Source organism: Neofelis nebulosa, chromosome 6 (genome assembly GCF_028018385.1).
Source record: "Neofelis nebulosa isolate mNeoNeb1 chromosome 6, mNeoNeb1.pri, whole genome shotgun sequence".
In the NCBI taxonomy this organism is placed as follows: domain Eukaryota; kingdom Metazoa; phylum Chordata; class Mammalia; order Carnivora; family Felidae; genus Neofelis; species Neofelis nebulosa.
The window spans coordinates 105902126-105923440 of record NC_080787.1 but is presented as its reverse complement, the minus strand read 5'-3'; the positions used below and the strand labels follow the sequence as shown (position 1 = coordinate 105923440).

The following is a 21315-nucleotide window of genomic DNA, read 5'->3' as shown; positions in this document are numbered from 1 at the left end:
AAGAAGGACAGGGATTCATCCAGGCCAACGAGAGTCAGTCAGATAAATTTTTTGGAAGCATTAGGAAAGAGCCGCTTTCTCCACTGTGGTCCTCATGAGCAGGAAGGAAACTATTGCAGCTGATGGCCTGGTTTGACAGCAGTTAGGGAGTCCCTGCCTGAGAATAAGGTCAACACAAAAGTCATGTGGAAAAAGAGAGACTGATTCTTGGTGTTCCACCTAGAGTATATGGATCCAGTCATGCCATTTCCATGTCGGTTCCTGGATTTTCCACTTATGCAGCCAATAAATCACCTTTCGGCTTCGGCCGGTTTGACTGGGTTTTTGTTACTGTGCAGCTATCCTACCATTTCCTTGTAATATCCATTTTCTATTTTTCCTCCTACAAAGCTATTTATTCGAGAAGGCATGAAAGTCAAGTTTAACTGTTAAAAATAAACAAGAAAAGGCACAAAAGAGTGTCCTGCAGGTGTTCTATTCTCGGCACAAACCAACTGCCTGGTTAATAGCCTTGACTTGATGACCGTTGGGGCAAGCATGTGGGAAACTGATTTCATTACTTTTAGAACACTGGCCTAGGCCTATGAAATGTCACTGGACAAAGATTCATGCTTTTGTGGGGTTTATCTTTTTATGCAGGGAGAGATAATTTTTTAAAAAAACATGAAAAACTAAACATGTAAATTATTCTGTGGCTAGTAAGTGATAAGTGTTGTGTTAAAAACACGACCAACAGCAAAGAAATCAGAGAAGGGGGTTCTTTTAGGGTTTTAGGACTTCCTTCCAGTGTAGGGGGAGATTCCCCCCAACAAAACACTAAGCAATTCTTGGACACCCCGCTGGTGTCAACTCAATTCTGATACTATTTACTAGGAGATAGCATCAGATTCCACAGGTTAAGGGTTCAGTATTGTAGGACTGCCTCATTCTCCAATCCCACCTCCCCACTTCAGAGACCAGGCACGAGCCTCAGGCTGTTACCTGCGAGTCTAGGCAACCAGCTATAGATTGGAGGTTCCAATGATCTCCTCCTTAGGTTCCTTTAATTTGCTAAAGCAACTCACTGGACTCAGGGAAACACCTCTGTTTACCAGTTCATTAAAGGACATGATAAAGGATATGAATCAACAACCAGATGAAGAGATGTATAGGGTGAGGGATGTGGAAAGGGCACAGAACTTTCCTGACCTCTCCAGGCACACCACTCTGCCTGGATCTGCAAGTGTTCACCAACCTGGAAGCTCTCCAAACTCTGTCCTTTTGGGCTTTTATGGAAGCTTTGCTATATCGGCACAATTGATTAACTCATCAACTATTGGCTAATTCATCCTGTAGCCCCTCTCCGGTTCTAGATTGGGGGTGAGGTTAGTGGAACTGAAAGTTCCAAACCTTTAAATCACACAGCTGGTTCTTCTGGCAGCCAGCCCCTACCCTTAGGTGGGGTCCAAAAGTCACCCCATTAACATAATAAAGGACACCTTATTTGCAGTCATCACAGGAAATTCCAAGAGTTTTAGGAGCAGTGAGTGAAGAACTACTGACGAAGACCAAACACATCTAGTCAACTGAGTGACAAAAATATATATTTCTTCTGAATCACAATATTGCATGGGTACTACAAATGCTGGGGATGGGATTTAAAATTAAAATTTAAATTTAAAATAAATTTTCATTAGAAAAGTAATAACTAAGAAAAGACAGTGGTGAGGGTGACCACCTGGGGAAAGAGTGTTTTAGGCTTTTAGAACAACCAGTGCCAAGGGCAAAAGGGAGCGGACAGGTGTCCCAGGAGCAGGAGGCCAGGTTAGCTGCTACAGAGCTAAGTCAGGAAGACCACAGAGGTTAGATCACATTCTATTTGTAGCCATCTGTGAGCATTTTGGCTTTTATTCAGTGGAATAGAGAGCAAATAGGGTTTGTTTTATTTTTCTCTATTCTAGCAGAGGAGTGACATCTAATTTTCATTTTTAAAAAGTGCCTCTGGGTGCAATGGTGAGAATAATCAAGGGGATAAGGGGGGAAGCAGGGAGATGAGTTAGTAGGCTGTGGCAGATAACGTCCACAGATGCTCAGCTCCACTCTCAGGCTTCTAAACTCTTCTCTGTGTACCATGAGTCTGGAAGCTTGCAGACCATTATTCCTAGGCTCTCTTGCCAGCTGGCTTTCACGTAAAATCTGCCCATGGAAAGCATGGTGGGAGGAGGAGTGTAGGAGGAAGAGACAAGCCAGTTTTTCTGCTTCTGATGGCACTTCTAGTCGCATGGTGGTAGGGGCAGTGGGTGACTGAGCACCTGGGGAACAGAAAAGCCATGAACCGATGGGAAGATGGGTGCAAATGGGACATGTTTGGGGCAGAAGTAAGTGGATGAATAGGGAAGAGAGGAGGAGTTCAATTTTGGATATAGGAAGTTTGAGATGCCTAGTAGCTATCCAGATGGGGAGATCAATAAGCGACTAGATAGTTCGGAGCTGGCTGTAGATATAAATCTGAAAGTTAGTGATGTCGTTTGAAAGCCATGAGATTAGGTGAGCTCACTGAGGAATAGAGAAAAAGAGGACCACCCCCGAATCCAGGCTGTCTGACATGAAAACTCAGGGAGGAGAAGAGAAACTGACAAAAACAGATTGAAAAAGAGGGATCAGTGTTGTAGGAGGAAGATCTCAGAGAAGAGACAGGGACCAACTTTGTCAGATGGGCTGCTGTGTCAAAACCGCCTGGACGCTGAATGGATGGCTGACGTCAGCAACATAAAGGTAATTGGTGACCCTGACAAAAGTAGTCTTTATAGGGTGTGGGAGTGAAAATCCTGGCACTAGTTTATTCATTCACTTATTCATTTTAAAATACCCGTTGAGCACCTGCTTTGTGCCAATCACTGGGGATTTGAGGTCAATAAGGAAGACATTGCCCTTATCCTGTAGAAGTTTAGAGTATTCTACTGTAATGACAAGCTATAATTTCATGCAGAGATAAACTTCGAAACAGACTCTTATTACACGTGTGTGTGTGCATATACATACACACACTTAAAAGACTAAAGACAACAAGAAAGATACAGGCTAAGGGAAGTTTACTGTGAGGGCCATTGCACCGCTGGAACAGGTACTGCCTCTGAGCTGGGACTGGCTAAATGCTGTTTATCTTGTGAGTTGAAGCATCTGGCCTCTTTAAAAAGGGATTATCGACTCTCTTTTTGTTTTTATTTGGGAAAGTGTTTGACCAGGTGCCATAATTTGATTTTAATCTGATTTTGTCTCTGTAAGACTCAGATAGTTTAATTACTGGCTTGATCCGGCACCTAGAATATGAATTGCTGGAAAAATAACACGTTGCATTCGTATTGGCAGGTTTGTTTTCACGGATTCTCTCTCCTGAATACAAGTGGTTATTCATAACTCTTCAAGGACTAGGATTTGCAAAACAGTATTTTGATCATCTAAATATCATCTGATAGAACAGGTAAAGCAATCTCTGAAACCCTAAAATTTTCTGGAATAAGTTTGCCATCAGGTCCTGTGCAAATGAAAAGAATTGAAACTGAAACAAAACTTAAATTATAGATGCTCTAATGTGTGTTTCATTATGAATCCTAAATATTATTCTTCTGTAATTCTTTTGAGCAAAGTAATCACTAGTAAGACAATAAAAATGTCAGTATATCTTGGAAGTTATTTCTTTATAGAACAAGAGACCTCTTGTTTTACAGAGAAGCTTTACTCTTCCAAATATAAAGTGCATCAGCATTTTGAGTTTTCTGTTTGAATTCTATACAGTATTAATAACCTAAATATGAGTGCTTTTCGGCCATGGCAAAGTCACTCTGTGATAAGGCATGTGCATTTTGTTAATTCAGACCATGAGATTGTCCTGCAAAGAATTTCCTTTCACAAGTATTGATATGACCCGTTTTGAACTAATCCTAGGAATATTATTAATAAGTAGCTGGATATAACTTACCCCCACATTCAGAAATTTGAAATGTAAATGATTTGCACCCCAAACATGGGCATTTCAAGAAAGAGATTCTCTCACTGGGAACTTTCATCAGAAAGCAGGTGAATAAATGAGAAACTATAGTACAATGCTAACAAAAACAAGAAAGAAAGAAAGGAAGAAAGAAAGCTGTTAAATATTCTGATTTTGACAGAAAGCCCTGATGATCTTCATGGCCTGGTTTTGGCTCAGAGGACTTGAAATAATCAGCGATGGCCCCCCACAGTCAAGGTGTTTGCCATGTTTTCTTAGATTTCAGTAATGGAAGGCTATGGAATTAGTGGCTAAAATGAAAACTTCTTCGTGTTTTGTTTTCAGTTCTGTTGACTTTTCCTCAGGGATTTTTTTTTTTTATCTCCTCTATTCTTGAAATGAAGATGAAAAGTTGTTTCCAGGAGTGTTAGGCATAATTTGAGTTCATTTCTCTCCCTACATGCAATTTCAATCTAGATAGTTTATTAGCTAATGAGACATAATGCGATTCCATTTGTCAAGATTAGATTTGTGGGGAAGAATCACAGAAATATCCTCCCCTTTTACCCTTTGCATCAAAGTGATTATTAATTCACACTTGGCAGGGTGTTCTGCAAGGTCAGAAGCTTAGCCGAGCAGACTGGGAAAATGGCTCTGAGCTCACTTGTTCACTTAGCTGACAAGATGGATGTAAATCAGGACTTGAAGAGGACTTTCCATTATTTAAATGGGAGAGAGTAATTTTCACTGGTTGGGTCTGACTGCTTAGGAAGCATAACGCATTCCTTTTTGATAAAAAAAACTCTGTGAGAGCAGTTTCCAAATTTTATTTCTCAGAATCAAGGGTCTCCTGTGTAGTGAGATGTGGAGGGAAAAGAGGAGACTCGGATGCCAATTCTGGCCCCTTACTTCCAACTGCTAATTGAAGCAGTTCTCCTTTCACTTTTTTTTTTTTTTTTAATGTTTATTTTTGAGAGAGAGAGAGACAGAATGTGATCAGGGGTGGGGCAGAGAGAGAGGGAGACACAGAATCTGAAGCAGGCTCCAGGCTCCGGGCTGTCAGCACAGAGCCCGACGTGGGGCTGGAACTCAGGAGCTGTGAGATCATGACCTGAGCTGAAGTCGGACGCTCTACCGACTGAGCCACTCCCCTCAGCTCTTCTAAATAGTAATATGTTCCATTTGAAAACAGTACTACGGAATAGATTAGCTGTTTTAAAAATTATTTGGACACCTGGAGAGGGAGGTCTTGTTAAATGAAGAGAACAGCATAATGAGGAGTAGGGCTCTAAACCCAGATGTAGTAGGGCCTGCTAATTGTTCCCTCAAATTCATCCTCCCTTTTTTCTTTTTAATAATAAAGCCCTGAACTGCCTGCTCTCCTCTACAATCATGTAGCTGGTACAAGACCACCCAGCTAGAAGCTGTATTTCCCAGCTTTATTTGAGCTAGCCCTGAGTCACATAACTAAGTCCAGAGCAATAAAGTATGAGCAGAAGTGATGTATGTACATTTTGTGTCAATTCTTTGGAAAAAAGAAGCTTATTGCCCTCTACTTTCTTTTGCCCCCTTTCCAGTGACTGGAACAGCCTCCTTAGTCTCTAACATAGAAGCTATGCAGTGACGATATCAGACCGATCTCACCAGACCTTAACTGCTATTGAGCTATGACATGGGTGAAAAAAAAATTCCATGTAGTTGAGCCCCTATATTTTGAGTTTGTGTTTGTTTGTTTGTTTGTTTTAATAGTAGCTCAGCCTTGACCCAAAGTGATTCAACAAAGGTCATGCAAAGAGTTGTGAGGTCAGTCTCATTAGAAAGGCTGATTTTCAAGAACTTAATCGTCGATGTAATTGAGTTTAATGTCATGTTTACTATGAAATAACATGGTATAGAAGGATATTACTCCAATCACTGCTGGATAGGCTGAAAGAGGTAGATTCCAGTCATTGTTGTCCTTATTATTTGAGACAGCACAAAAGAAAAGCAGGATTAAAGGCATAGGCACATCTAAACAAACAAACGGGCAGAAATTAAGAAGTGGGAGGTAATATTGTGACATGAATGGCTGGCAGTTAGTGCCTACTAAGAGGAAAGCATGAAGTGAAGAGAAATTCAGGCAAAGTGGCAGCTAGGGGAAGTGTTCTCATTATTTATTAAGTACCTCTGTTGTATTTTTCCCTGTAAGAAGCTTCTGAGACTTAACAAAATAAGTTATGTTACTGACACTCTGGTGTTTTACATTTCCTGTTCCTTCACAGGCATCTTACTATGATCTCTTATCCAAGGGTTTCTCAATGCTCATGATACACCATTCCTCCTACGTCCTGCCATTGCCCCAAGCTGAACACATTGGAACTTGAACTCCCTTTCTTCTCATAGAGATTGCTTCCCTTTCTACTGTTAGCTTGTCAATTATTTTTTTTTTTTTTTTTTTTTTTTTTTTTTTTTTTTTTTTTTTGCCATTTCTCTCTAAGATTTTCTTTGGCTTTTCTTCCTTCTTCATTTGTTTAGCCAATGTCAACATGTCTTTCTTTTCTTCCTTTAGACTAGTTTTTAGACTCTTCAATTGCTCTCTGTTCTCACACCCACCACTGGGTTTCAGACGAGAACACGTCAAACCTTGGATATAGCCCACAATCTTCTACTGGGTCTAATTGATTTAGTCATAACTAATTTCTGTTGATTCTTCCGTGTCAAGATCCGAGGAATTGCTCTAAAAGGTGCTTTTAACATTTCACTTCCTTCCTCAAGAACCCAGAAGGGTTGACTGCATTTGCCTATTGCCAATAACCCCTGTTTACCTTCTTGCTAGGCCTTCCATAAAATGACCCTGGTAAAATCATTCTGGGGTAGTAGCTAAGAGCACAGGTTTCGGTGTCCTTGTGAACCGGCTTCAAATTCTAGCTTCACTACTTATAGACTCTGTGGTATGGCCTCAATGGATTAAGCCTCAATTGACTATCTGTAACTGATGGTAATACCTCCTGGTAAGGCTTTTTGAGGTGTCTAAAATAGCTGTAAGACGTGTGGAATAGCATACAACACACAGTGGGCTTTTGATTCATTTATTCATTTTTATTGTCTGGTCATGCTCCCTCTGCCCCTGTCCTCTGTGTTATAGTCCTTGCTTTCACGCGTAGTATCTGCTCTCTCTTTTTATTTTTCATTATTTTCTATTTTTTAAAATGCTTTATTTATTTTTGAGAGACAGAGAGTGATCCGGGGAACGGCAGGAGAGAGGGAGACACAGACCCCAAAGTAGGCTCCAGGCTCTGAGCTGTCAGCACAGATCTTGATACGGGGCTCGAACCCATGGACAGTGAGATCATGACCTGAGCCGAAGCCGGACACTTAACTGACTGAGCCACCCAGGGAGCCCAGCATCTGCTCTCTTACTTCCTTGGCACTTCAGTGCCTCCCCTTATACTCCCAGTGGAAGTCATACAGTGTTTCCTCATACAGTCTTCTCTGAATTCCCGTTGTTTCTCTCATTGCCCAATGTGTTTTCATTTATTTTCTTCAGCTGCAGACGAAGTGCATCCTGAGGGACAGGAATCATTAATGGGCTTTTTTTTCTACTCTCTTCAGCATCTGGCTACTGTTGGTCACATATCATCTGTTCAACATCTAGTAACGAAGGTATTGAGATAGATGAATTCACAAATATCGTAATACAACAAACTCTTCAAAATTACTATACTAGGAAAAATTGTGGAGGGAACACGTGTCCTAAAGTCGCCTTGATGTTGTTGTGATCCCACTTTGCCCTTTCTTTATACTATTTCCCACGTGACATGACTGAACTTGAGAATAATTCATAATATGGTGAAGAAGCTATGGGAAGGCTATTAGGTGAAGGTGACTGAGAGAGGATGTTGAACCTGGGGGTTGGAGGGAGAAGGGGGCAAAGGGCAAAGGAAAAGATACTAAATTGAGAGAAAGAAATGAAAGTAACATAAGTAAGAATAACATAGGAGACTAATTCACCATTACGCCTAACCATTGATATCAGTGGTATCATCAGACTCCAATCATAAACTTGAAAAATAGGCATTAACAAGCCTTGTATAAGTAAAATCTAAGGCACTTACAAAAATCTATGTTAAATCTAAAAGCTTGCATTATGAATGAAAGTTTATTGGCCACCATTGTCCCAGATACATCATGCTCCCGGGAGTCTTAGAAAATCTCCTGATCCCAGTCCAGAGCTGAGGTTCTCTAGGATACCCAGAGCCCTGCAGGTCTGTGAGGGCTGGATGACTTTTGAGCCCCCTCATCCTAGGGCTCCAGGTTAGACTGGCATCAGTTTATCAGAGTCCCCAGCTTTGGTAGACTCTGGGCTTTGCCTCCTCCCTGTCAGTCTCTAAGGCTACCAAAAGCTCAGCTCGTTTTGCTACTGTTTTATTTTTTTCTAGATCGGCAGATGACTTTGGCACAAAAGTGGCTTTGCATCTTGGCTTTCCTTCTCAGGGATCTTGTCTTTTAGATTTTGGTCCAGTAATTCCTCAGCATCTTATTATCTCTTTGATGTTTTTAAGAAGCAATTATTGTTTTTATTATTATCATAAATATTTTGTTCAGCAAGTTTCATTTGTTCTCCATAAAAGTGTAAGTCTGAATTATTTCAATTGTAATTATTAGAAGGAAGCTTGTCATTGCATTTTATAGTTGCAGAAATTGACGTTTAAAGAGAGTAACCCATCCAGTAGAACCAGAATTTCAATCCAGTTTGTTCTCATCTTAAACCTCTTGCTCATTTTGCTCTGTCATGTAGGCTGACAAGTGAATTTGGTAGAATTTGGCTATAAGTCTAATGTATTGGGTAGAAGTTACAGGAATCAGCTATCTGCTTTTATCTCACTTTTAGCCTTGGTTTGCAACATTCCCTCCTCCAACAATATTAGTTATTAAAAAGATAAAAGAAAAAAAGATTGATAAAGCCTGCTGGCTGTTGCTAACTCTATACATTGTGCCTCAAAGGGCACTGGGATATTTTCTTTTTTATCATGCACCCAGGTGGCAAAATGATGGAATCTATCTCCAAAGGGCTTAAAGCGCTTAACCAACGTGATCTCATTAATCCTCACAACACGATCTTAATGTTTCTGTTTTATAATGGGTGCAATTTACCAGTAGGAAGTAATTAACTTGACTCAAATCTTGATTTTAAAAACTCTTCTTTTTGGATCTCTTGATTGTTATACACATGTCTGGGCTGCCTCTCCATATTAACTACAGTGTGGTTTATTTAGAGTGACATTCACAAGCAAGACTTTAGGGGAACACTTCGTAAAACCCAAGGTAAATGATGTTAAAGGGATGGAGTTAAAAGGATGTGTTAAAAGGATGGTGTTCGGGTGGTACTTATAGGTTTGGGATAGAAATTCCTTCTAGTCTGATACAAAAGGAAACAAAGAATTGGAGGCAATGCACCCATATATCAGGCCAACACCACAACATTACCTTTCGATAAATGTGGAAAATTGTCATTAAAGGGCTTCTGCTTCAACTATATGGACAATTAGGACTATACGGTCCTAATTCTGTGCTAGAACAAATGGTAAACTATTTTACACTTGTGTGCATGATGCCTGCAAACAGAAGAATTAGACACTTCAATATTGTTTCTTATAACCATACCGAGGAGACCAGAAGTGCAATCAAAGATTGACAGAGTTCACTCGAGGGCAGAAAGTTTTTCACACTCCTGAAAAAGGTCAATGAAAATATTTTCAGCCAAGTTTAAAAATCACACACCCTCTTGTTTAAAGCTTGCTTACGTGCCTCGTATCTACACACCAGAAATGATGCATACCGGAATCAGAACTTTATCCTCGACCCCCCCTGAACTTTGGACAGGAAAGGTCACGTATCCAAAGCACGCAGAAGCAGGAAGCTCAGATTGCCTTTTTGCCACATCCCGGTAGTTGCAGAGAGAAGTTTTTGTTAGGAGAGCTGTAAGGTCACAATGGGGCAGCACTTGAACTTTGTCATGCTTATGCAGCAAGAAAAAATGACTGCTGGTCTGATTGGGGGCACCTCTAACAAAGGTGACCCGAGTTAAATATAAGGAACACAATTAGAGTAGCATGAAACACATCAGCCAGACATTTTCTGTAGCCAGAGTCCACGACGATCATGTGCTCGTCAGTATTTGTGGGCATGATAGCTTATGCTAGAGCAAAACCTCACGGTGAGATGGGGATTTAAATAGCTGATTATGGGGATTCATGGTTAGACTGCCATTTTATCAGGCAATGATACCTTTTGTTTCTGTTGTCAGGGTTATGAGATGTTCCTATTCCTCAGAAAAAGCTATTTTGCTACAGGACATTTCTGAGTTCAGATAATGGCCTCTCCAAGAAGCACACGGAGAGAAAAGATGACTTCATGTCAAGACAAGGCTTTGGGAATAAGCTGAAGTCACTGCATGTTTGCATATTAATGAGAGGGAGCAGGTGAACATTAACAAATGGAAGCACAGAGGGTGGCTGGTGAAATCGCTAGGGGCTGTGCAGGCCCCAAACGATTTGCTATTAAGTACAAGCTAATGGAGTGATGCTTTAGATTCTACCAGCATAAATGATCCATAGGAAGCGAAGAGCTAGGAGTACTCATTTTCTTTCCTCTTTATAGTATAATATTTCAGCTGGCATTACGATAGTAATCAGTGATGGGGTTATTAAATAGAAGTAGGGCTAATTTCAGCATAAAGCAGAACAGTAAGAAGTTGCTAAAATGCTAAGAACTGTTTTGCTTTTAATGTCGTTCTGTGTCAGAATAGCGTCACGAAGAGCACAGAGTTAAAACAGGCTGTGGAGTCAAACAGCCTGGGTTCAAGTCGGTCTCTACTACATCCCGGCCCCGGGACTACCCGGAAGTTACTCACTTGCCCTCTCTGCAGCTCCGTTTTCTGTAAAGTGGGGGGTAATACGGTATTCCTGTCATTGTTACAGTATAATCTTAAGTAGGTAATTTTGTACTGTAAGCAATATAAAAATCTGTGTTAAAAAAATGAACTTCTGGCAGGGAGCCTGGATGGCTCAGTCGGTTAAGCCTTGGACTCTTCACCTGGGCTCAGGTCATGATCTCATGGTTTGTGAGTTCGAGCCCCAAGTCGGGCTCTGTGCTGACCGTGTGGAGCCTACTTGGGATTCTCTCTCTCCCTCTCTCTGCCCTTCCCCCGTCTCTCTTTCTCAAAATCCATAAAATCAACAAGTCAAATACATAAACATTTTTTAAAAAGTAATTTTTACCAAGAGACTTCTAGTTTCTGTCTTTTAAGTAGCAGTTTTCTGGCACATTTAAAATATTCTCTGATACATGCAAATCTTGACTTAGGCACACTCCAGAAAGCCTGGTGTCTGGCTTTTGTCCTCTCTCTTGTCCTATCCAAAAGCCTTAGCTCAGAGCTGGGAGTCCCTAACAGGAGACCCAGTCACTGCGGCAGAAAGGTGGGCTTTGGAAAAGGAAGTTCTTCAGTTCCTTTCTGTTGGCTCCTGGGAAGCCCACATGGGAACAGAGTTACTCCACAGGTGTGGGTGCTGCACAGAAGGTGCAGATGAACCTATAAGGTAGACGTGGGTAGGCATTTGGGAACTTGAGTAGCGCCTGGAGAAATTTAACCAATCTCCTATTCTCTGATATAAAAGTGATGTGCCTATATTATATGGTAGAATTCAAAATTCACCTAAAGACTTTAATCAGGTGTTTGAGGTGGGCATAATATAAAATGTAAAATGTAGAAGTATTCCTCCCTGACATTAAGGTACTGCAAAGAAATTACAGAGAAAGACAGTTGGCTCTGTATTCCCAAGATCAGCTGCACCCCCACTCCACAATATAAGACTAATCTTAGCTTGATCAGCCTCTTGGGAGAGTCACCTTAAGTAACTAGTCTTTGGCTACTTTTCCATAGGAAAAGTAAGTTTTTGCTTTTTACCAATTGTGTTTTTAAAGCTAACCTGGTCAACTGAATTGTTATTAATTACTGGTGTTATGTTTCTAACTTAGTGGTTATAACATTACATATATAGTTTTCTCATTCTCTTCCCCCTCCTCCTCCTCCTTTTTCATAACTAACCCAAGAATTAACATTATCTTGGTATTTATGGGAAACATAATTTGCCAGCGAAGGCTATATTAGGCAGCTTTTGCCTTTGAACATACAATTCATGAATTTTAGACAGATATATTAAAGAAGAAAATTTCCTATTTGAAAAGCTACACAATTTTAATTAGACACTACAATAGTTTTCTTAAGTTTAATTTTTTTTTTTTTGAGGTAGAAAAAGAAAATAAAAACTGGCAAGTAAGTCAAACCTTTTGACTTGACACCTTGGATTATATTTGTACAACGTGAAATTTTTATCACATTTGACCCATTACTTTATTGAGCTATTTTTAAACAACTAGGAGCCTTGAGTTTTAAATCTATATAAAAAAAAGAATTTATTTTAATGAATATAAATGGACTAAAGCAGGGATTAGCAAACTATAGCCTTTAGGCCAAATGTGGCTTGTTTGAGTACAGTATAAGAGTTAAAAATGGCTTTTAAATTTTAAAGTGTTGTAAGAAAAACAAAGGACAATATGCTACAGACACTGGATGTGGTCTACAAAGCCCAGAGTATTTATTATCTGGCTTTTTACAAAAGTTTGCTGACCCCCAGTCTAAAGGATTACATGATATATTGTTTCTAACTCCTATTAATGCTGTCCTAGTCCTTTCCAGGACTCACTGTTGTTTGATTGTCCAGCCTCTTCAAGGAGTATGGCTAGAGTTAACACACATGGATCTGAGTTCCCATAGAAAAAGCTGTGGCTTTTCCTGATTATTTCGTAGCTGAATACAGTAACACCATAAATTCAATTCCTGACCTTTACGCTAACTGGAATTAACCTTCCCTGGTCTTAAGTAGAATCTTGTTTTCTGGCCACAATTATTCAAGAATAATTCTCATTAGTAGGTGGTAAAGGACAGCCACAAGACTGAAGTTCAGAATACTAACTAGTCTTCAAATTATATAAACCCAGGTTGTAAAAAAAAATTCCTCTTTTTAGTGAGAAGGAAGACAGAAACTCAGGGGTTAACCAGGTAAAGAAAAAGTGTTTTTGCTTTTAAAATGGAGGTAAAGAAAGTCAATCCAACGTTTGGGGAAATTGTAAACTGCTACTTGTACTGCTTTTTTCTTAAGTGGAAATATACATGTGAAAAACACCATTCTCTTTCTTCAGGAAAACAGAAAACCAATTCTCAATTACGCTCTCTCTCTCTCTTTTTTGTGACCAGTGGTGATTTACCCCTCACAGTCCAGTACATGGGTTCCTGCTGACATTCTGGCCCCAGATATCTGACCTTAGTTTGTACCATTTCATGCATAGAATTCCTTCCATTAACTGAAAAAAGGCAAACAATCCAGTGCAGATCAAAAGCAGTAACTAAAGAGAATACGATCTAGAGCAAGGAGATTTTGACACAAATAATAATAATAATAAAAGGGTCAGATTAATATTGTAAACTGTTATCGACCCCCATCACTTCTGCGAAAGATTATTTCTGGAAGTTTTCCGAAAATTTCCTCGTTTGTTTAAAAAAAAAACCCTAAAAATCATTTTTTTTCTTTCTTTTTTTTTTTCAACTTTTTTTTTTTTTTTTTAATTTATTTTTGGGACAGAGAGAGACAGAGCATGAACGGGGGAGGGGCAGAGAGAGAGGGAGACACAGAGTCGGAAACAGGCTCCAGGCTCCGAGCCATCAGCCCAGAGCCTGACGCGGGGCTCGAACTCACGGACCGCGAGATCGTGACCTGACTGAAGTCGGACGCTTAACCGACTGCGCCACCCAGGCGCCCCAAAAATCATTTTATGTATGTGTACTATTAAGTTTTATTCAGTTATTGGTTAAAACTCAGTTCATTCCTTTTGCAGTTCTCACTGCCCAATTATGTTCTCCTTTTGACACTGGTCTTAATGCAGAAATGAAGAAACAAAGGATTAGATTAACAGTTTTTACATGGACAGACAGAATTTGGGCAGGTTCCTTGAAATTCCCTTCAGACTTTGTGGGAATGGTACAATCAACCACAAAGCCATTCCTGGAATATTTCCTCTTGTTCAGCTTTGAAAGATTTTTGGTTGTCCCATGGCCTTGGAGAAATGCACGGTCTCGTTTCCTTGCTAAAGGGCCCCTTCCCGTGGTGCTGGCTACAGTTCCATGCTGACCTTCGATGGAGGGTGACATCTACTTCCTGGCCGTCAGCTAGCAACATCCTCGTCCCTTCAAGAAAGCAAATCTCAGGGAATGGATAGCCAGGCGAAGGAAGTCAGGAAGAAAGGAAGAGACTGTAGCAAAATGAAAAAAAATAAATAAATAAAATAAATAAAATAAAGCGATTTTGGTAACTTCAGGAAGAATACCATCAAAGCTGCAGGTTCTGATCTCTCCCATTTATTACCAGATACATTTTCAGACACGAATATTCTAGAGAATGATTAGCAAATCAGCCACTCCTTTTCTTTAACACTCGAGGCCACGTGACGTCTAGCGCATGGAATCAAGAGATTTGGATCTGGAATCAAGAGATTTGGATCTGAACCGTTTAGTAGTTGTTTCAATAATAGTACCTCTGCCTGAAGATGTGTGGGATAGTCTGTTCTCTTTCAAGGTTAAGCTCACCCTTCTTTATCCTCTTCAGACATTGATGGGAAATCTGAAGTTTGGAAGTGGGGGATTTACAACGAAAGTGCTAGACGAAACCCTGCTTTTTGGAGCACCTGGGTGGCTCAGTTGGTTGAGCATCCAGCTTCGGCTCAGGTCGCGATCTCGCGGTCCGTGAGTTCGGAGCCCCGAGTCGGGCTCTGTGCTGACATCTCAGAGCCTGGAGCCTGCTTCAGATTCTGTGTCTCCCTCTCCCTCTGCCCCTCTCCCACTCATGCTCTGTCTCTCTCTGTCTTAAAAATAAATAAACATTAAAAAAAATTTTTAAATAAAAATTAAAAAAAAATGATAAAAACCCTGCTTAACTTCAGTTATCCCAGCATTCTCTAAATCTATTTAAATACCAAAGTCCCTTATATAAAAAAAATAATAATAAATTAAAAAAAAAAAATAAATACCAAAGTTCCCCTCTGCAAGTACCTCAGATATCATCTTGGAGAAGTGGAGTTCTACAGAAGACATTTTAGAAAACGCTGGCCTAGTGGGATATCAGCTTCCTAGTGGAAGCTCAGACAGAACTGAGCTTCATCCTAGAACTGCCTCCTTACTTGTCATATGACCTGAGGGTGCTTTCAAGCTTCACTGAAGCTCTTTTTGATTTCTCTGTAACATGGTTGGTTACTATACTATACAGAGATGCCTTAGGGTGACCCTTGGTGATCTACACCCTCGTATGATCTCCTCCTCTTGAATGTGACCGGCGTCTAACCAATAGAAAATGGCAAAGGTGATGGGTTGTTGCTCTCCTGATTCTGTTCCCTCATGTGCAGACACATCCTTTGTCTTCACAGCCTGGAGAGATACTCTTCCACTGACCTTGGAGGAGTAAGCTGCTACCACGTGAACAGTTGAGAGACGACCACGTGGTTTGGCACAGTGGGCAGCTTAAAGGATCTGAGGCCTCAGTGATAAAGCAGCAAGAACATGAATCCTGCCAGTACTTTGGCGTTCCTGGGCACTCTGGCCAACTGCAGGCCCTAGTTCATGGGGGCCCACCTGGTTCACACCGACCTCACAGACAAGCAGGGCAGGCTGGCAGATTTTGAAGCAAGGGCATGCTCTGTTTTTTCTCTTAAGCTCACCGACAGAACACTCCCTCTTCCTCCCAAGCAGGGGCCTGAACAGGGCCAGAATTGGGGGGAAGCCAGCGCAGGGTCAGAGTCTGTCTTGATGTAAGTAAGATTTTGATATTTTGTTCATTATAGGGTTATTTTTTTTACATTCATTTCAATTTTTTTTTTTAAATGTCACATTAAAACTTTTTTTTTTAATTGAGTGTTTTTGGCACCTTCCTAGATTTTGTAACTGAGGTGAGTGAGTCACTAGCATCACCCTAGTCCCAGCCCTGCAAGAAGCTTGCAGGATAACATTAACAAAGGCCTTTCCAGATAGAAATATAAGGAACACAGGATACATTTCTACGTGACTGGATATTTAGTAGCTGAATCAGCCATACCCTACCGTGATTGTGCGAAGTTACTCAAATAGTCTCAGAAACTTTTATTTCTTTAGTCAGTATGTTGGATTTCTGTTATCATAAAAGGAAAAACAAAACTAGCATCAGAGGTGCTAGAAAGTGATTGTAATATTCAGTGAAGCAACGAAATAAGGTTGGTTCTAATGGTCTTCAGAACCAAGTTGTTCTCGAAACAAATACTTGCTGTGCCTTGTTTTTTCTTTCATTAAGATGCAGAAAATATCTGGTTACATAAGAAATATGAAAAATGTAAGCACAGATTTGGATTTGCGAAGCTTAATGCATGAATGTATCCAACTAAGTCTTGAGGTTATTATGTCCATCAGAAGGATTGCCTGTTCTTTGACAAGTGTGAGCCTGCCTCTGGAATTCGCAACACATTCCAAGAAAATCATATCCTAACCGGTTTGTTGTTTACCCTGAAGAGGGCATTTTTGCACCTCATTTTTCAACTCTTTAGTTTGTTTACATTGAGGCAAAACATTCTCACACAGGAAGAGACTAGATAACTCTTTCTCACTGGAAGAAGGCTTCTCTTTTCAGGGTCAGGAACTTTATGTCTTCAAATTTAAATATTGGGAGATTGTAGACCAGTCCTCCAGGCTACATGTCTGTGTCTCCGACCTTTCCAAGGGCACAGTGCCTCTAGGCATACCACTAGATAGGCAAAGGATGGAGTCTAACTTGAATAGCCTTGTTAACTTGTCTTCTGATGCTGATACAGAGATTCTCATCAGAACGCATTTGGGTGCCTTTGAGAGAGCTCAGTTCAAAAGGTGGAATAGTCTAGCATCAAAATCCTTATCCAATTAACTATGACATCTTAAATTCTCCCAGCCAGACCTGTAAGAGAAAGCCTTTTACATTTACACAAGAGGTAAGCAAGTCCTTGGACCAAGTTCATCAATTTCGTAATTTTGTAAACTCTGACAAATCGAAAACATCACTTCTGATTTATAGCTTACCTTTAAGGAAGATCTACTGTCATGGCCGTTGGGCACATTTCAGTCAACTACAAAACTTAACAGTTTAAAAGAATTTTCCTAAGTCTCTAGCTTTGTTCTGGATGGCTTTCACTAACTGAGCATCTAGACCTGTGCTCTTTAATGTGATAGCCATTAGCCACAGGTGACTACTGAGTACTTTCAATGACTATTCCTCTGAACTGAGATGTACTGCAAGTCTAAAATACGCATGAGATTTTAAAGACAGGAGAAATGATACTATTTTGAATACAAAGGACTAGATAAATATATATTATCAACATTTACTTCACCTGTTTCTTATTACTTTCTTAAATGGTGCCACTAGAAAACTAAAAATTACATATGGAGCTCACATTCCATTTCTATTAGACGGTGCTTATCTCGATGCCTTGGAAGCAAACATCATGGAAGGAGACTCAGGAATACTTTGTGCATTTATACTTCCTTTGAAGTACTCAGAAACAGCATTCATTTACACAAAACCCCTGTGAGATGGATGGAAAAATGCCTCTTACTAGCATTTCAAGGAAAATAACTTCAAAGGATATTGTCATCATGACTATGATTCATAAGTAAGCAAAAAATTTTGAGTTCATGCTTCAGAGAATAAAGCATTTGGGGTCAGCTGTTTCCCTCACTCCTAACTCTTTCTCAGGTCCAGCTGAAACCAGAAAAATCTTGGGGTGGGAGTGGGGAGTGGTGTGGATTTGGGCAGTGACGTGTAGGTAGTAATTTTCACAGGAATACCTGGCAGAGAGTAGGTTTTTAAGAAGCGTTTGTTACGTTGACAACAGGGGACTCATGAATTTGGATTAAAAGCCTCATGCTGCCAAATTGCAACTGGCTGCCTGGCACGCCGTGGTGCGACATGGCAGTTCAACACCTTGTTGCAAGGCCAGTCATTCCTGTCCCTCTGTGGCATGGTGAGGCTGGGTCTAGTGCCAGCACAGAGTATGGGGTCCCTGGGCGAACAGCAGGCGTGCGGAGTCTGAAAACAGTACAGAGACGTAAAGTTCTGAGAGGCTAGAAAGGGTGAGGGGTCAGAGGTCGCCATACATCAGGAAAACATTAAAAATGCATGTTGTGACAAGAATTCAAAGTGTTTCCAGCAGATGAGCTTCGGATTAGTGAGAGAATTGCACCCAGAGGTCAGCGTAGATACAATATTGAACTTGACAGAAGAGTGGGTAATGGAGCTATGGGTTAAGCCCTGCAAAGAAAAACTTGGTTCAGCCAAGTGCCTCTGATCTACTTCCTGCCTGAGCAGTGACTGGTTCCAGGTCATATGTAGGTCCGAATGTTTCAGTGCCAATCAGGGCTAATGTCACCTGATTGCAGATGGGATGATTGAGTAGCTGAATGTAGGCTCCGGGAAACTTTTTAAGGGTTTGGAATTTTGCCCTTTAAAATGTGAGCCAAGCTCCTTTAGTTGCTCTGATGGGAGGAAAAGGTCCAGAAATGAGGGGCTTTGATACTCTCCTGGCTCTTTTCACCACTGATTAAGAAAGAAAAACTCGGGTGCCTGGGTGGCTGAGTCAGTTAAGCATTTGACTTCGGCTCAGGTCATGATCTCATGGCTTGTGAGTTCGAGCCCCACGTTGGGCTCTTTGCTGATAGCTCAGAGCCTGGAGCCTGCTTCGGATTCTGTGTCTTCCTTTCTCTTTGTCCCTCCCCCTCTTGCACACACACTCTCTCTCAAAAATAAATAAACATTAAAAAAAAGAAAGCAAAACTCTCCTTTTCCAACATTACTAGGCATAAGCTACTAAATGATATAGATGTACAGTTAAACACCCCCCCCATTTCTTTTTAAGTTTTTTTCAATGTTTATTTATTTTTGTGAGAGACAGAGCATGAGCAGGGGAGGGGCAGAGAGAGAGGGAGACACAGAATCCAAAGCAGGCTCCAGGCTCCGAGCTGTCAGCATAGAGCCTGCTGCGGGGCTTGAACACGTGAACCACGAGATCATGACCTGATCCTGAAGTAGGACACTTAACTGACTGAGCCACCCAGTTGCCCCAACACCCTCCTTTTCTTTGTTTTCTTTGCCTACTTGGAGAAACAGAAACAAAATTAAATGTTTGGCATATAGGAAGTTATCGTATGTAAGGGCAATCTGCTTTCACTGTCATAGTCTACCAAATGAGCTTAGTTGAAATGATCTTGTCTCAGAATGGTTGTAGGATATCAAACTTGAAAGCTGGTCTTTAGAACTTTGATATTGTAATGTATAGATGAGGCCCAGAAGAGTAAATGCCTTTATGACCTTGTGATCCCAATCTGGGTTGAAATAATGGCTTTGGTGATGTATTGATTGATTGATTGATTTTTTAAGATTTCTTTATTTTTGAGAGAGAGCACACAAGAGAAGGGGCCGAGAGAGAGGGGAGGAGAGAAGATACGAAGCAAAATGGGCTCTGCACTGACAACAACAAGCCCGACGTGGGTCTCGAACCCACAAACCATGAGATCATGACCTGAGCTGGAGTCGGTCGCTCACCCAGCTGAGCCACACAAGTGCCCCGGTGACATGTTGATTTTGAACAAATGGCACAATTGATAGTTGAAGTAGCAATTGCCTAAGGGATGTGATCACTCTGTTGCTCTGGAGAAACTCAAGGGATCTTTGTGCTATTATTATTGGTTTGAAATCAAATTGGTGACCCTAAGTAAGCCAACAGCAGCTCTGAAACCATCATTAATAATTAAATGATGGAGTCCAAATTATAAGTGGAATCAATGTCTTCTTTTCTCCAAGAATCGGAATCATACGGTTTTTCCTAAATAACTGCCGGACACAATTGGTTTCTCTTAAAAGATGAGCTTGACTTTACCTCCTTACCAGTGAAGTGGTGAATCATAAAAATAGATACAGCTTTCAGATCTGACAATTTAATACTTTTCTTCAGTACTGGATTTACTTAGAAAATGGACATCTTCAAATTCTTGGCTACGGAACATCTGAACAAGCACAAATACTTCTACAACCCATAATTGCCAGTTTGGACCAAAAAAAAAAAAAAAGTATGGCTTTTTGTGGATTAAAGACTTAGATTTCAAGCAGTGACTGCCCCCCCCCCCCAATCTCCCACTACCAAATCCAGCAGTCTTATAAATACAACGTAAATTTGCATGAACTATAATTACTGTGGTCAATTATGCTACAGCAAGCACATAGTTTTTCCTCAAACATTTTCATAAGCAAGGAAGAAACTGCCTTTATGACTCATTTTTAGAGATGGGCCAACAAATTTGGGTCATGTGAGAGCTGACTTGTTGTTTTTTGTTTTTTTTTTGCCTGCACACTTAAGATGTGTTCATGTTTAGGGGAATCTAACTAAATCAACTTTCTATTACTTTGATTGGGTCCGGATGAAAAGTAATTCGAAAATAGGTCAGAGTTTTTAAATCCTGAGGATATCTTTATAATAAGCAGACCTCTTGCTTACTAAGTAGTTTATGACCATATACCTTCTGATGTAGTGTAATTATTTAAAAACACAGCTTTATGGGAGTATAATTTATGTAGCATAGCATTCACCCATTGTAAGTAGATAATTCAAAGATTTTTGTGAATGTATATAGCAATGTAACCTTTACTGTATTTCAGTTTTAGAACATTTCCATCACCCCTGAAATTTCTGTTGTGCACTTTTTTTTTTTAATTTTTTTTTTTCAACAGTTTTTATTTATTTTTGGGACAGAGAGAGACAGAGCATGAACGGGGGAGGGGCAGAGAGAGAGGGAGACACAGAATCGGAAACAGGCTCCAGGCTCCGAGCCATCAGCCCAGAGCCTGACGCGGGGCTCGAACTCACGGACCGCGAGATTGTGACCTGGCTGAAGTCGGACGCCCAACCGACTGCGCCACCCAGGCGCCCCTGTTGTGCACTTTATATAAGCCTCCCTGCTTCTACTTCCAGCTCCCAGCAACCATCGATTTGCATTTTCTCTCTACAAATTTTTTTTTTTTTTTCCGGACATTTCATATAAGTGAATTAAATGGTAATTATGCCTCTTGTGTCTTACTTTGTTTTGGGGATCAGTCTAGGTTGCAGCATGCATCGGTTGTACTATCCTTTGATTGCTGAATAATATTCCGTTTTATGGATTTGTCACATTAAAAAAAAATCCATTTACCAGTTGATGGACATTTAAATTG

The 21315-nt window shown here is 40.5% G+C and overlaps 1 long non-coding RNA gene across 7 annotated transcripts in view; it reads left to right on the top strand.

Moving 5' to 3' along the window:
• Positions 1-2168: 2168 nt before the first annotated feature.
• The window catches only part of LOC131514716 (uncharacterized), a 104714-nt gene continuing 85567 nt past the window's right edge, over positions 2169-21315 (top strand). For 3 of the 7 annotated variants that reach the window (XR_009263234.1, XR_009263232.1, XR_009263235.1), the window contains exons 1-2: positions 2171-2754; positions 15482-15862. This is a non-coding gene — a long non-coding RNA (uncharacterized LOC131514716). Of the gene's footprint in view, positions 2755-15481; positions 15863-21315 lie in introns of all 7 variants that reach the window. The other 4 variants (XR_009263229.1, XR_009263233.1, XR_009263231.1 and 1 more) reach the window with 4 other exon arrangements.